The following is a 12,722-nucleotide window of genomic DNA, read 5'->3' as shown; positions in this document are numbered from 1 at the left end:
ATAACCCCTACCATAACGACCTACAGTTGGGGCGCGGGCACTAGAATAATGGCCCAACTCTCAAGACCTCTTGGCCTCCTCTCCTCTCTATCCCTAACATGCATTTTTTCAATCCTACTAACAATGCTCACTACCTTTTGAAAAGAAATATCCATCTCCAACTCACGAGCCATGCTAGACCTGATGTTGGGAATAAGCCCCTCAATAAACTGGTGAACCCTCTCGCGAATGTAGAAACCAAGGCTGGGGCATGTCTAGCCAAGCTAGTGTAACGGACAGCATACTCCGTGATCGCCCTTCGTGAACTATCGTGACGACACCTAGTCTCTACGACTAGGTAATCCTAACAAATATAGAAAAAAACAATTTTGGAAAAATAATTAAAAACCGAGATAACAAAATGAAACAAGGTTTAAGATGACGCCTGGCATATAATAGTACAAAAATCTCAACCTAACACTCCCAAAATCCGGAACCCCATGAATCACAAGCTAAGAGATACATAAAAAGCTCTAACTCCAAGAATGTATATCAAACGGAAAATATAGAAGGGCTATACTAGTACAAAAAATTGAAAGGGACTCCTCGTTTTGCGGACACGGCAGATATACCTCGAAGTCACTACAACAGTGCCTCGCCTCAAGCATGATAAGAATGAGTGGAAGTACCTAGATCTACACATGTAAAACATGCGCAGAAAGGGCATGAGTACACCGCAGCGGTACTTAGTAAATGCCAAGCCTAACCTCGGTGGGGTAGTGACGAGGAAAGTCAGGGCCCTACTAAGATTAAATGAAATATAAGGTATAACAATATAGAATAAGACAGTATAATTAAGTGCAATAGTAAGAAATAACATAGAATAGAAAGAACAACGATAACTATAACAGAGACAAAATAATCAAGGAAAGGAGTACAACTAAACACAGAGATAACAACCGGGGATCTCCTAGGATACCGTCCTGCATTCCCCAAATAAAATATCCAGTGGATCTCTCGAGCGTAGTCCTGTAGTCCAAGTCATAATACATGGGAATCTACCGGAAATCTGATCCATAGTCCCAAATGTAAATATCTAGTACAGGGGAGAATCTACCAGGTGCAGTCTCGTATTTCCAATGTAAATGTGCAGGGGGATCTACCAGAATACCAATCCGTAGTCCGAAAGTAAACACGCAGGGGGATCTCCCAAGATATCGTCCCCTAGTCCCAAAGTAAACGCTCATCAACAACACGAAGAGTAGACATTTTTTCAATTCAAATTCCATACCAAGGTAAAATAGGTATTTCTCGCATAGCATGCTACACATAATCCAAATAAGGCAGCTTGAGCAAGTAAAGTAATTAAGTCAATTAGACATGCTTCCCTAAGCTAACAATAGGCTTAAATTGCAAGTAGTATAAACAGGAAAAGAAACACAATTAAAATTACTTAAAGAAAACCGGATTTTTCAACAATTAGCACAAGTACTCACTCGTTACCTCACATAAGAGGCATTTCAAAAATCAATAATACCAAATCCTAAGGGGAGTTTCCCCCATACAAGGTTAGGCAAGCCACTTACCTCGAACCAGCTCAAAATCAACCTGAGACCACGTTTTTGCCAGGAGTACTCGACTCCAATTGATCGAAATCTATTCAATTTAATTGCATAATGTAAATATAACTTCAAGTAACTGATTCCACAAACAAATTCTAAGCTAACATGCGAAATTAGGTGAAACCAAAATTCCCCCCGGGTCCACGTCTCAGAATCGGGTAAAGGTTACGAATTATGAACCCTCATTCACTCACGACTCTAACCATATAGAAATTATCCAAATCCAATGTCAAATCCCCAATCAAAACTCGAAATTTAGGTCTATGAACTTTTCCAAATGTTTCCTCAATTTCTCACCCCAAATCCGAAATTAGATGATGAATTCATGTTTATATTAATGGGTGAACTATCAAGGAGGAGTTAAGAATCATTACCCGTAAACTCCCTCCGAATATCTCTCCAAAATTCGCCTCCTACCGAGCTCCCAATTGAATTTCGTGATATCAACTCAATACCCTCTATAGTGACATTTAAGTTCTGCCCAAATGCGTTCTTCTTCGCGAACACGACACTACTACTACGAACGCGATGCACAAAAATCCTACGGGCCAACTTCCTCTTTCGCAAACGCGTAGCTTCAGCTCCAGGACCTTCGCAAATGCGACCTAATACTCACAAATGTGTAGAGAAATTCCATGGGTTCCCCAACTGCTACGCCTTTCTTCTTCGTGAACGTGCTCCACTCCTCGCGTTCGCGATACTTCCCCTTGACAGCCTTTGCGAATGCGATATACCCTCCGCAAATGCGAAGGCCAAAAGTCTGCAATAGAAAAACCAGCAAATCTGTTGCATACCTAAGTCCAAAAATGACCCGTTGAGTATATGAGCCACACCTGAGGCCCCCGGGACCTCAACCAAATATGCCAACCAATCCTAAAATATCATTCAAACTTTTTCCAACCTTTGGAACGCTCAAAACATCATCAAAACACCAATTTAACATCGGATTCAAACCTTGGAACTCCAAAAACTCTCAAATTACGCTTTCAATCAAAAGGTCTATCAAACCTCGTCCGAATAACCTAAAATTTTGCAAGCACGTCACACTCAAAATTAAGGAGCTACGCCAACTATCGGAATTCCATTCTGACACTAATATAAAAATCTCACTATCAAACTGGAAACTTCAAAAATTCAACTTTCGGCATTTCAAGACTAAATAAGCTAAAGACCTCCACAACACAATCCGAACACGCCCCTAAGCCCGAAATCACCCAACGGAGCTAACGGAACCGACAGAATTTTATTCCGATGCTGTCTTCACACTTCTCTGACTACGGTCCAAATTCTAAAGTGTAAGCTCTCATTTAGGAACTAAGTATCCCAAAACACTCTGAAACTCAAAACCAAACATGCTAGCAAATAAAAATAGCAGAAACAAACTTGTGGAGAGAAGTTAATAGAGGATCAGGGCGTTAATTCTTAAAACAATGGGCCAGGTCGTTACACCTGTCCATGACTTAGAGATAGCATCCATTGTTCATGCGCTGAAGATTTGGAGGCCCTAATTTTATGGCATGTCATGTGAGGTGTTCACGAATCACCGAATTTTGCACTATTTTTTCAAGCAAAAGGAGCTCAATTTGATGTAGAGGAGGGGGGGGATTAGATCAATTGAAAGACTATAATTTCACCATCCTATATCATCCCAGGAAGGTAAATGTGGTGGTCGATGCTTGACTAGGAAGGCAGTGAGTATGGGTAGCCTTGCGTACATTCCAGTCGGTGAGAGACCGCTTGCATTAGATGTTCAGGACTTGGCCAATCAGTTCGTGAGGTTGGATGTTTATTAGCCCAGTCATGTTCTAGCTTGTACGGTCGTTAAGTCTTCATTGTTTGAGTATATCAGGGAGCGACAATATGATGACCCTCATTTGCGTGTCCTTAGGGATACAGTGTGGCACGATTATGCTAAGAAGGTTATGGTTGGGGATTATAGAGTTTTGAGGATGCAGGGTCGGGTTTGTGTGCCCAATGTGGATGGACATCATGAATTTACTCTAGAGAAGGCTTACAATTCCCGATATTCTATCCATCCAAGATCCGACAAGATCTATCAGGACTTGCGGCAACATTATTGGTTGAGGAGAATAAAGAAAGATATAGTGGCATATGTGGCTTGGTGTATAAATTATCAGCAAGTAAAGTATGAGCATTAGAGAACTGGTGGTTTGCTTCAGAAGATAGAGGTTCCTAAGTGGAAGTGGGAGCGTATCACTATGGATTTTGTTATTGGACTCTCATGAACTTTGAAGAAGTTTGATGTAGTTTGGTTTATTGTGGATAGACTGACCAACTCAGCGCATTTTATCCCTATGGCAATTACTTATTCTTCAGTATACTTGGTAGAGATTTTTATTCGCGAGATCGTTCGTCTTCATGGGTTGCCTGTGTCTATCATTTTTTATCGAGGTACGCAGTTTACCTCGCATTTCTGGAGGGCAGTTCAGCATGAGTTGGACACGCTGGTTGAGCTAAGCACAGTATTTCATCCTCAGAATGATGGGTAGTCCGAGTGCACTATTCAGATATCGGAGGATATTCTTTGCACATATGTTATTGACATCGGGGGCTCATGGGATCAGTTCTTGCCGCTTGCGATGTTCGCCTACAACAACTATCAGTCAAGCATCCAGATGGCTCCCTCTAAGGCATTATATGGTAGAGGGTGTCCATCGCCAATTGGATGGTTTGAGCTGGGGGAGGCATGGTTATTGGGTACAGATTTGGTACAGGATGCCCTAGATAAGGTTAAGATCATTTAGGATAGACTTTACATAGCTTAGTCCAGACTGAAGAGTTATGCCTTGGATAAGGTCTGTGATGTTGCATTCATGGTCGGAGAGCGAGTGTTGCTCCCTGTGTCGCCCATGAAGAGTGTAATGAGGTTTGGAAACAAGGGCAAGTTGAGCCTTAGATACATCGGACCTTTTGAGATTCTTAAGCGAATGGGAGAGGTGGCTTACAAACTTGCGTTGCCACCTACTTTATCAGCGGTACATCCAGTGTTTCATATGTCCATGCTTCAGATGACGATCAATCCCACGTGTTAGACTTCATCACTGTCCAGCTGGAAAATGATTTGATATATGAGGAGGAGTTGGTAGCTATTCTAGACCGGCATATTCGCTAGTTGATAATGAAGAGTTATCCTTCAGTTTTAGTGTAGTGGAGATGTCAGCCCATTGAGGTAGTTACTTGGGAGTCTGAATCCGATATGCAAAGTATATATCCCCACCTTTTCACAAGCTCAGGTACTTTCAATTTCCGTTTAAGGACAAACAATTGTTTTAGAGGTGGAGAATGTGATGACCGAAAAGGTCATCTTGTGTTTTAGAACTTAGTTCTACGCTTTTAAGACTTAAAATATCATTTTTTTAACAACCTCGATTTGCGTGTACAACCCGGGAGTATTTTCAAAAAGTTTTTATGTTAAAAGTTGATGAAAAGAAGAAATTTTGCCTAAAAACTTCCTTTGAGTTGACTTCGGTCAACATTTTTAGAAAATGAACCCGGATTCGTGATTTGATGGTCTCGTTGGTCTGTATCGTTATTTGGTACTTGGGCGTATGCTCGGAATCAAAATAGGAAGTCCCTACCTCGAGATATCGGACCTTCTTGAATTTTAAAGTTAAAGGCTTATTGAAATGGAAGTGTTTGACCAAGGTTTGACTGTTTGGATATCGGGTCTGTATTTTGGTTCCAAAACCCGGTATGGGTCTATTATAACATTTATGACTTGTCTGTGAAATTTGATGAAAAACAAAATTGGTTTAATATGATTCGGACGTCCGATTGAGAAATTAGATGTTTCGAAGCTTTCTCGAAAATTTCATTTGATTAGATGCTAAATATGTAGTTCTAGGCATTATTTTAGAGATTTAATCGCGCGAGCAAGTTCGTATAATGTTTTAAAACTTGTGTGCATGTTTGGTTTGGAGCCCCGAGGGCTCGGGTGAGCTTCGGACAGGTTACAGAGTGAAATTGGACCTAGGCATTACTGGTATATGCAATTTCTGGGAATTGGCCTCTGATCTCGCATTTGCAAGATAAGAGTTTGCATTTGCGAGCTACTTATTGCAAATGCAAAGAGTAGCTGGGCCAGGAAGTCCTCGCATTTGCAAAGTGAGTCAGGAAAGGGTAGTGATCGCAAATGCGATCATTGAGTCGCAATTATGGAGATCCAGGTTCGCATTTACAAAGGAAGCAGAGGTGTGACGGACTATGCATTTGCGATGGTCCCTTCACATTTGCGGGCTTCGCATTTGCGAAGCCTTGGTCGTAAATGCGACATCTGCAGCTGGGTAAAAGAGACTTAGACGGGATTTTTCTCCCATTCTTCAAATTTTGAAAACCTAAAACACAAGAGGCGATTTTCCAAATACCTTTTCTTCCTCAAATCATAGGTAAGTGATTTTAACCTAGTTTCTTTTTCAATAATGACCTAAATCTTAAGACCTTTTCTTCCTCAAATCATAGGTAAGTGTTGAGTTTTACAATAATGACCTAAATCGAATTTTTGTTATCGTGGGTGAATCTTAAGGCTCATTTTGAATCGGTTGGTCGGTAATTTGCAAGATTTTGTTGGTTCGGAGGCTAAACTCGTGGTTGAGCTTTAAGTGGTCCTTGGAGCGAGGTGCGTGTTGTGTCTAACCTTGACTTGAGGAAATTAGGAACCCTCAGACTATATTCTATGTGATTCTCATGTGAGCGGCGTATATGCGAGGTGACGAGTGCTTATACGCCGCCAAATTATGTATTTTTCCCTTAACTATTTCCTTCCCTGTCTAAATTGTTATATGCTCTAAATGTTTTCCATACTTAACTGAATCGTGTTAATCAATATCTTCTTGTATTAACCATGTTAACTCTTTCCATAGTTCCCCTAATCCCTATTATTTGCTTAACTTCACTTGTTTGCACCTTCTAATTGTAAACTGATGGATTTGTCTCACTGTGTAGTATTATTTGTCTAGGTTCTATGTTGAACGAGATTTCATTTTCTTGGTTCAGTTTGGTATTTTTTCATCGTAAAGGCCTTGTAATTTAGATTGTTCTTTTGACTGTGTACATTGAGTGTTGGTACTAATATGGTAGGATCAGGCTATACGCTGCATTAGGCATAATAAGGGAAGATTGATATGATATGGTGGAATGAGGGTGAATATGTTTATATGGTGAGATCAGGTTGCATGCCACAACACGTGAATAAGGGTAGATTTATATGGTGAAATAAGGGTGAATTATGATATTGATACTTGTTGATACCCAATTTTTCTCTCATATATTTTTAAAAATGCATATATACTTTCACAAGAGTGCATGAGAATCAACAAGTAATTTTCTATAATTTTCCGTTATTTTAAAAAGATTTTAATTAATTTATTCTAGCATTTTATTATCTAAATAATTACTAGTTGCAACACGAATAATTTTATAATAATTTATTGCTTAGTTTTTATCATTTATATTTATATTGAGCTTTAATCATTTTATGCATAATTTTATTTGTATCTTTTGGCTATAATTGCAATAACAGCACAAATATGCATAATTACATTATTTACATGGAAGATGACTTTTTATATTTTTATAATATTAAGTAATTATTTTAAATTATTTTCATACAAAAATATAATTTTTATCATTTATTAATAATGTTTATAAATTATTTTATTAATTTTAATAGGTATTTAAACATATCCCTTTCTTATTGATCTTTTCGGACCTACCTCTGCCCAATACCCTATCCAGCCCAATAATCCAATACCCAATACACTAACCCAACTACCCATACCCATACCCGTCAAATTAAACTCGCCCCACCTAAAATCTAATCCTGGTCGTTGTTCTCAGAAGATCAACGGCCCTAAATCCCCCAACCCTTTTTAATATACCTAAAGCCCCCAAACCCTATTTCGTTCACCCCAACTCGCCATCTTCTGGTACTCTCCTCACTTCTCTCACCCTCTCAAACCCTAGCCCGTCGTCACACTTTCCCTCTTGATGCATGGGATCATCTTTTGATTCCCTGCCTTATTTGGCTTTATTTCTCTACGGGCTAACCTAATCTTGATGCTACTTGACCTATTTGCCTCAAAAGGCAATAATATTTCAAGAGACTCAATTTTAGGAATTTGGCTATTTTTTGTTGAACCTGGTTAGAACTTGGAAAGCCTCTCCATCACCCTAAACGTCCCAAATATTAACCAACAAAATGCTCAAAACCTAGTACCTCCTCAAAACACACCAAACCAACCCACAAAATTCTCCCGCACCTCATCAATACGGAACTCCTACCCAAAATCCTAATACTTCACCAATACCCACTCCCATTCAGCATCAACATCTTCCTACTCAATATTCACAAACCACTAACCATACTCCTCAGAATACCCCACAACCTATTCCTAATCCGCAAAACTCAACTAATGATCACTACTACATTCCGACCCGCGGCACCCACCAAAACAATCCCATATATGTGGAAACCTTAACCTACTCTACTCAGCCAATCTCGTACACTCCAGAATCCGCCGAGAAGGACCTTCTCATTAAGAACATGGAAGAGGAGCTCAAGAAGCTCACAAGCCGAATCTAGGGTGTTGAAGGAGGCAAAGGATTGAAGGCTGAATTATGAGGATTTGTGCATTCAGACACACGTGGAACTGTCAGAGGGTTACAAACCTCCTAAGTTTGAGATGTTTGACGGAACGGGTGACCCGAAGGTACATTTGAGAACATGTTGTGATAAGCTCATGGGAGTTGGGAAAGATGAAATAATTCGCACGAAGCTATTCATGAGGAGTCTCACTAGAGATGCTCTATCTTGGTTACTTGGTATATAAGTCAGAATCACAAGAAGTAGGTTAATTGGGAAAGCATGGCGTCGTACTTCATGGATCGATTTAAGTTTAACATAGAGAATGCACTGGATGTCTTCTATATACAGAATCTTAAAAAGAAACCAACGGAGACTTTCTGGGAGTATGCTACTCGATGGAGGTCAAAAGCAGCAAAAGTCAGGCCGGTACTACAGGAAGAGCAGATGAACAAATTCTCCGTCAGGGCCCAAGATCCACAATACTATGAAAGGTTAATGGTCATCGAAAATCACAAGTTCTCTAACATCATCAAACTCGAGAAAAGGATTGAAGAAGGGATCAAGAGTGGGATAGTGACCAATTTTGAAGCATTGTAGGCTACGAACAAAGCATTACAGTTAGAGGGTATATCGAATAAGAAAGAAGTCGGGGCGGTGATGGTATAGTCCAAGGCCCAAAATCTCCACTCACATACCAAACACCTCCACCCACATACCAACCTTCACCTCCCATATATTCTCAACCTGCTACAGCCTATCACATATATAATACCCAGCTAACCTATTACCGTTCACTTCCAACCCGTCAAAACTATCAAGAACCCATACCCAATTTTGATTACAGATCGCCCAAACAATATACCCCTATTGCTGAACCCATTGACCAACTATATGAAAGATTGAAGGCTGCCGGATATGATACCCCTATTCCTGTTGTTGCCATGGAAAACATTTCCCAGTGGGTCAACCCAAAACAAAAAATGTGCATACCATTCTGGCATGAAAAGGCATATTATTGATGAATGTTGTACTCTTAAAGACAAGATTCAAACCCTGATGGATACCAAAGTTATACAAGCAAAGGAAGCCACACCAAATGTCCATAATAATACCCTCCCAGATCATAGAGGTGAAGGAGTAAATGTAATAGAAATCGGCGAAGAATGGGATCCTACAGGGTCGATTGGGCTTATTCGGGAAGGTGATGACCCTAAACCTACAGTCACACTTATGGTATAGATACAGCCACCCATCAAAGTTGAAGTAGCCACATCATTCCCATTTGAAATTGAAGTAACCGCACCTACAACTACACCTACTCCATTCGAAGTAGAAGTAGCCACACCCTTCACTGTAACAGTGGCAACCACGCCGCCCTTTAAGTCCAACGACATATCCTGGGATTATGCTGCTGAAGCTAGGAGAAGAGGAAAAGCAAAAATGGAAGAGTCTGGTGCTGCATAAGGGATGAGCAGAACTGGAAGGATCTATACACCCGAGAATCTGGGAGGAACAAGCAATGAGGCTGCTACCAAACAATCTGTTATTGAAACTAGTCCAGATGATCTTTGGAGGAAAGTACAAGCAGTAGAATACTCTGTCATTGATCATCTGAACAAGACTCCCGCCCAGATATCCATTTTGTCACTGCTACAAAATTCTGAGGTACATAGGTACGGTCTGATGAAGGTGTTGAACAAAGCTTATATGCCTAACAACATCACTAGTAGAGAGATGTCGTAGGGCAAGTATTAGAAAGACACAAGATCACCTTCCACGAAGATGAACTACCACTTGAAGGATTAAGTCACAACAGGGCACTACATATGATCGTACATTTTGAGGACAAATTCATCGCCGAAGTCTTAATAGATGGGGGTTCAAGCCTTAACATTTGTCCATTAACTACTCTGAAAAGGCTAGGTAAAGATTTCCATGAGATCCGAGCAAGAAATATGAATGTAAAGGCATTTGATGGGTCTTAAAGGGCCATAATCGGGAAAATTAACCTTTGTTTGTAGATGGACCTGACTTGGTTCGATCTTGAGTTCCAAGTATTAGACATATCTGTTGCATACAATCTTCTACTGAGACGACCTTGGATACATGTCGTCGAAGCTGTGGTTCCACGCTACACCAGGCCGTGAAGTTCGAATGGAACCACCAGGAGGTAATCATTCACGGAGATGGAAGTAACCCCATGTACACCAGTCAAACTATCCTGGTTGTCGAAAATAGAAGAAAGCCGGGTGGAGAAACTTATCACCGCAGTGAGCGTGTCAATGCAATTGAGAAAGATAAATGGTGGAGTAGCAAAAAAGAAAGCATACTAGCATGGTCTGGGTATGAACCTGACAAAGTACTTGTGAAGAAACTCCAAGGCATTACCAAACTGATACAGTTGAAACGTCATGGCACAACTTTTGGGCTCGGATATCAGTACACATGGAGAGAATATAATGATTGGTCACACCCATGGCATGGTCCCTATTACCCGTTCGAGCAGCCAGTGTCACATCTGAGTCAGACCTTTCACCAGGCTGACACAATATGGGGATCTGCAGAGGAGGAAGCTTTGGCTGGGCTGAGGAACCTGTTTCTAAAAGGCGAGGACATGGATTGGAATGTGATAGTTGAGGAGCAAGAAGGCATTACCATACAAACCATGAAGAAGGGAGTTGTTCTCGAGAATTGGACTGTCGCACCATCCAGGGCTCGTCGAGTTCCTGGGTAGCTTGGCAATTAGCCTGACCTATTTTCAATAGCCATTTTAGGCATTTAAGATATTTCCAGTATTTCTTTTAAGATGCATTTTGTTTTGAAATAATTGCTCTAGTCATCGAGTTGGATGTTTTCAAATTAATGCATTGATATTTAGTATGTTTTACATTTTCCCTCTACAGCGCTATTATTTCTTACCTTGATGAACTAACGGCTATGACATGTAATGAGACAACGCAACATAAGGATAGTGACTCAGAAGAAGAGGACGAAATACCTAAAGAAGTTATCAGAGAAGTAGAGAATTTTGAGAACAAACCCAAGTCCAACCTGGACGAAACCGAGGCAATCAATTTGGGAGATTCTGAAACTATCAAAGAGACTCGCATAAGCATTCACCTATCACCATCATAAAAGGAATAATACACTCGTTTCTAAAAGAATATGAGCATGATCATATGATGACATGACTGGCCTGAGCACATCCATAGTGGCTCATAAGTTGCCTACCAATCTAATGTCTTCGCCGGTGAAGCAGAAACTCTGAAAATTCAAACCAAACATGAGCCTGAAAATCAAGGAAGAGGTCACTAAGCAGATCAAAGCCAAAGTCCTTAGGGTAGTCGAGTACCCAACCTGGTTAGCCAACATCGTACCGGTCCCGAAGAAAGACGGGAAAGTAAGGGTGTGTGTTGACTATCGGGATTTAAACAGAGCAAGTCCCAAGGACGATTTCCCACTGCCAAATATACATTCTAATCGACAATTGTACCAAGCATTAACTCCAATCCATTGTATATTGCTTCGCGGGTTATAATCAGATTTGGATGGAAAAAGAATAGATAGATAAAATAGCTTTCATCACACCATGGGGGATGGGGTACTACTACAAAATGAGGCCATTCGGTCTAAAGAATGTTGGGGCCACCTATATGAGAGCCATGACGACCATCGTCCATGATATGATACACAAGGAAATAGAGGTATATATTGACGATATCATCGTCAAATCCAAGAGGGCCACAGATCACACAGCAAACTTGAGGAAGTTCTTTAACAGGATATGGAGGTACAATTTAAAACTGAACCCCGCAAAATGTGCATTCGGGGTTCCTGCAGGAAAATATTTTGGGATTCATCGTTAGCCCCCGAGTAACTGAGTTAGACCCGTCAAAAGTTAAAGCTATCCAAGAGCTACCACCGCCAAAGATCAAGAAGGACGTGATGAGCTTCCTATGATTCTTCAATTACATCAGCAGCTTCATAGCACAGTCCACAGTAATATGTGAACCCATCTTCAAAATGTTGAGGAAGGACGCTGAAACCAGTTGGATTGAAGATTGTCAAAGAGCTTTTGACAAAATTGAGAAATATCTGTCCACACCACCAGTCGTAGTTCCGCCATAACCTAGAAGACCTTTGCTATTCTATATGTCCATACTAGATGGGGCTTTTGGCTGTGTTTCGGGATAATATGAAGAGACGGGAAGAAAGGAGAAAACATATATTACTTGAGTAAGAAGTTCACATCTTATTAAGCATGATACTCTCTGCTATAACGCACTTGATGTGCTTTGACATGGATAGCTCAAAAATTGAGGCTTTACATCTGTGCCTACACCACACACATCATATCAAAGATGGATCCTTTGAAGTACATCTTTCAGAAGCCTATGCCTACCGGGAAATTGGCCAAATGGCAGATATTGCTAAGTGAGTTCGATATCATCTATGTAACTCAGAAGGCTGTCAAGGGACAAGCTTTGGCAGACCATCTTGCTAAAAAACCAGTAGGA

Source organism: Nicotiana tabacum, chromosome 22 (assembly GCF_000715075.1).
Source record: "Nicotiana tabacum cultivar K326 chromosome 22, ASM71507v2, whole genome shotgun sequence".
Classification (NCBI taxonomy): Eukaryota; Viridiplantae; Streptophyta; class Magnoliopsida; order Solanales; family Solanaceae; genus Nicotiana; species Nicotiana tabacum.
This window is presented reverse-complemented; position numbering follows the sequence as displayed.